Source organism: Etheostoma cragini, chromosome 13 (assembly GCF_013103735.1).
Source record: "Etheostoma cragini isolate CJK2018 chromosome 13, CSU_Ecrag_1.0, whole genome shotgun sequence".
Lineage (NCBI taxonomy): Eukaryota > Metazoa > Chordata > Actinopteri > Perciformes > Percidae > Etheostoma > Etheostoma cragini.
The window spans coordinates 18,693,861-18,698,297 of NC_048419.1; the positions used below are offsets into that span (position 1 = coordinate 18,693,861).

Consider the following 4,437-nt stretch of genomic DNA (forward strand, 5'->3'; position numbering starts at 1 on the left):
CAGTTCTGAAGGCAAAAGGGGGTCCAACCCGTTACTAGCATGGGGTACCTAATAAAGTGGCCGGTGAGTGTATATCCGAACTTTTACACACTCCCTGATCAACATTTTTGCACATCCTGAAAAGAAAATCTTACGTTTCCAGGCTACTTTTCTTTTCACTACGCCAGGTTATCCAAGTTGGCAAATGCTAGTCAGGCTGATACCAGCACTGCCCCAATGCCAATTCAAATCTTAAATTTATTCAGTCAGGGGTCTGTTGTGACGTAAGTTTGTTCAAAGTGTCATTGCATTGACTGGAGTCAAACATCACTCTCCAGCTTGTTTTTCATCGACTGGAGACAATCATCACTCTCCTGCTTGTTTTTTATCGACTGGAGTCAACCATCACTCTTCTGAGTGTTTTTTAATTTTTTTATATGTTTGTCTGCTTCTTAGTTCAAGCCAAAACAGACTTTTAATAAACCGGAAGCTACCTGAGGTCAAAATCCCAACACAGTGTATAAACAGAGCTCTCATAATGCTGGGGGAATAATACAGGAAAGTGCATCAAACGTAAATCATGTAACAGCTGGCTACATGAATGAGATTATCCACTAATGGTAGATAAGCAGTAACACATAGAGGGCAATATCTCTGAAATAACATGACAATATACAGACATCTAATCAGATTGTGATAAATTTGTAGAGCAATATTAATATGACAACTCCAACCAAAAGGCAGAGAAACATCTCTTCCACATATGATTCCTACCCGATTGTGTCAAGTTTATTATTTTAAAAACTGAGCTCACATTTCCTCAAATGGGATCTATCAAACTTTATTTGGCTCATTTTTATTTTGGCTTCTTGCTTCATTTCCCTCCATCAATGTGTGCTATCGAACGGCCCCTCATTCGCAAGTCAATCCATAAACTATTAACATGTGGGCAGTCACTAGCACTGTGCTACATCTGTGCTGACCCTAAACCAATAGTGTGACAAATGCCTTCCCAGCAGCGGGTGATGTGTGTTAATCAGTTCTCAGGCCAGTGTAACAGCCCTAGGCCGTTACAGGCTGCAGACCCTGGTCCTCACTCTGGAGGCCCTGCCAGCCCTCTGTGTACTAGCATCCTCCTGCAACAACACTGCAGCATCCTTTCAAAACATAGCCAGTAACATAGCCTACCTGTCAAGCACAAAAATGCACACTGACATTTTGCAAACCATGAATAAGTGTAGCCTATTGAAGCCAAGGCGCACCTGGCTGGCTACTTGAGGCACAATCACGAACATCTGGGAGCTTCACTGTACAACAAGTACGGCTACCAATAGCGTACCAGTCGCAAAATACACACACACACACAGACACACACACACACAAAGATGCTCGATGTAGCGTGAGCTTCCGTGGTGTGAGGGCCCTGCATGGCGATGAAAATCCCCACATCTCCTATTCTCGTCATCTTCGAAGGGCTGGCTCCTGTAGGCCAAGCTCTGCCACTTCCGACCGACAGCCTGCAGCTGAGCCGATGCTATCCACGCTCAAAACGTTTTCCGTGTTCGTGTTATTTTACACGATGCTAGTATTTATTACTGCATTGGTATCTCTTTGCTTCGGTGCAATTAACACGAGTCCAATATGTATCTCGCACCGCAGCTGAGATGGTCAACCTGACTGTAACCAACAGGCCCGCTAGTCCATGGTCCCTGTAACTCATTTAGACGATGTTAAACCGAACAACGGCTGTATTTCCAGACAGATTTCCTTACCTTACCTCGTAATTGATTCACATCATGCGTGGAGTCTTAATCTGCATGAAACCGTGTCCACAACATGCTACTTATTTTTGGGGGGTGGTGGGGGGTAATCGCCCAGTCCGCTATGGTCTCAGCATCAGCAGCAGCCCGTACAATGAAGCAGAGATGGCCGGTGGTGATGATGCTGGAGCCCCGCCCTCCTCCCCACGCAGCCACAATGAGCTCACTGGTTTCCAGCTCAGCCACCGGCTCCAGGTCCTCCGCAGTCCGCCCAGGCTCCACAGCACAGACCCACTGGAAACGCTCTTCAGCCCGTCTGTCCATCTGTCCATACTGTTCCTGTAACAGTCCTTAACGCTCCTTGAAGTAAGTTCTGCAAAGGATAGGAAAACGTACAACACGTCGAATGTATTAGACTACATTAAATTAAATTTTAAGCAGGGTTGTAGATGTTGTGTTGTCAACATTTATGCAATACCAACAGTTTGTTATTCCCTATTGTGATATTGGTTATTTATATTTTCCTTTATTAACGGCTATAATGGCACTCTAACCCTTGCAAACTTGTCAACACGTAGATGATTCTTACTGTAATATTCCCAAACTGTTTCTGCAGCGTATATTAACAAACTGAAGTTGCTCTTTTTTTACAATTTTTATTTTCCATGACTAGTCTATATGATCACTTATAGTGTTTATTACCATGTGTAAAACCGCGAACCTTGAGGTAGATAAAGAAAAAAAAGATAAAAAATATTTCAAGTGATGCAATTTTGCTTTGTAGTACGTGGAAAAGTCAGTATTCAATAGCTTTCTGATAGGCTCGCTATTTCAAATAGGCTACTTCTGTGGAGTTCCAATCTTTTCCCATTGTTTATTGCAACATGATCAACAAAATAACAAGAAAAGTCTAATTCAATTGTTTATATGACATTTGTTTAAAAAGTTAATTTGAAAAAAAATCTATTAATATTTGTTAATATGTGCTTCATACATAGCAGTGACCTGTGTGGTGTGTGCAGGACAAACCGAGTGAGAGGCAGCGCCACCCAACGGTCGGTCCCACAACTCAGAATGACTCTCCGTTCTGTGGCTAAACTCCGATTCTTCACACAAAAAAGAAAAATATGAATAAATACTACAATGAACTGATATACCGGTAGAATATGAAGACGATACATAGCCTACATCGGCTACAGGCAAAGGCATTTTGTTTAATCCCATGTTCTAGAATATTACGTCTTTCTAGTTCTCTTGCTAAAGACCTGTTGACTCTGGTAAAAAAAAAAAAGTTGTTTCTGGCCTACAAAAAAAAAGTTCACTGCATACTTGCAGGCTATAAAAATCATCTTATGTATGACAGTATCAAGACGATCATATAGTCTAAAGAAAACAGAATGACATATGGTGATACCTCATAATAGAAGTGTTATAACTGATAGCTATTAAATCTGCATTGTAAGATAAATGTAGTGGAGTCCAGAGTACAATATTTCACTCTAAATTGTAATGGAGAGAAGTAGAAGTATAAAGTAGCATAAGTAAAGCGCTCTGTTAAATGTATAAAAGAGATTCCACCACTGCGTATGATTCATCTGTATACAGGATAATAATATGTAATACATCTTATGAAGTAGATTAGGAGGTGTCACCAAGCACGGAAATTCTAGATCCATAATTCCCTCTATCAATCCATCAATCAATCAATCAATCAAGCATGTACAATCCCAATGTTTCATGGTAAGAATCCATGTAAAATATTGAAGACACAAAGTGTTTTAATAAAAGACACTGTTTATTGACTTGCTTAATTGCCATCTTGTAGAAAGAGCACAACATGTAACAGTGTAATAATTTAAAAACTAGATATAAATAAAAACATCAAGGACATGATTTGGAGCAAATATGTTAATTTGTCAAGTTTAAAGGAAAGTAAAACCCTGTGGTTGCAAATGATAAAGCATGGAGTGTTGATAAATCAAGCAAAGATGTTTACAATTAAGATACATTGAAATCAATTTATGTCAAACGACTGATGGTAACCAAAAGAATAAAGTTGTTTTTCCCAAATTAAACTCTAAATAGAGCCAATACCAGCCCATAGTCTTAACTTTGCGTCCAAGGCGTTTTTGTAATGTGATACAGTCTACAGTTGGGCCCACAAGTCTGGGTCAATTACCAAAGAAAAGTCAAACAACATTTTCATTATCAATAACTGATACATTTCTTAACTTAGTTGCTGCTTCTAATTAAGAAAAATGTTAAATGTAAGTGTTTTTTCTCTTTAAGAAACATGCCTATGACACTGAAATAAATGAATGACTAGCTCTGACACCATTTGCAAGGTTTTTGTACACCTCCTGTAGATTTTGGTTTTCGGCTAAAATTTGAAGATCAAAATGAAATGAATAAGGGCTTCTTTGTTTCTAGTTGTGTAGATAAAAATCTTAGTGGCGCTGTCTGGGAGACTGAGAACAAAAAGACAAGTTTTAGTTTTTGATATTAGTAAAAAAAACATTTGGAAAGAACTCACATTTGAATATTAAGTTCATTTAAAATAGAGTTGACAGTAAAATAGATGTACATCGGCAAACCAATATTGTACTGATATAGGTGTGTGTGTGTGTGTGTGTGTGTGTGTGTGTGTGTGTGTATAAAAGAACACTTTTAAATCAAATTCTTTTCTTAATTCACTTAT

The 4,437-nt window shown here is 39.0% G+C and overlaps 1 protein-coding gene across 3 annotated transcripts in view; it reads right to left on the bottom strand.

The window, feature by feature from the left end:
- jakmip2 (janus kinase and microtubule interacting protein 2) overlaps nucleotides 1-1,920 on the bottom strand; it is a 27,485-nt gene extending 25,565 nt beyond the window's left edge. For 2 of the 3 annotated variants that reach the window (XM_034890187.1, XM_034890189.1), the window contains exon 1: nucleotides 1,757-1,917. The gene's annotated coding sequence lies outside the window, so the exon portion shown is untranslated. Of the gene's footprint in view, nucleotides 1-1,751 lie in introns of all 3 variants that reach the window. The other variant, XM_034890188.1, reaches the window with a different exon arrangement.
- Nucleotides 1,921-4,437: the final 2,517 nt, after the last annotated feature.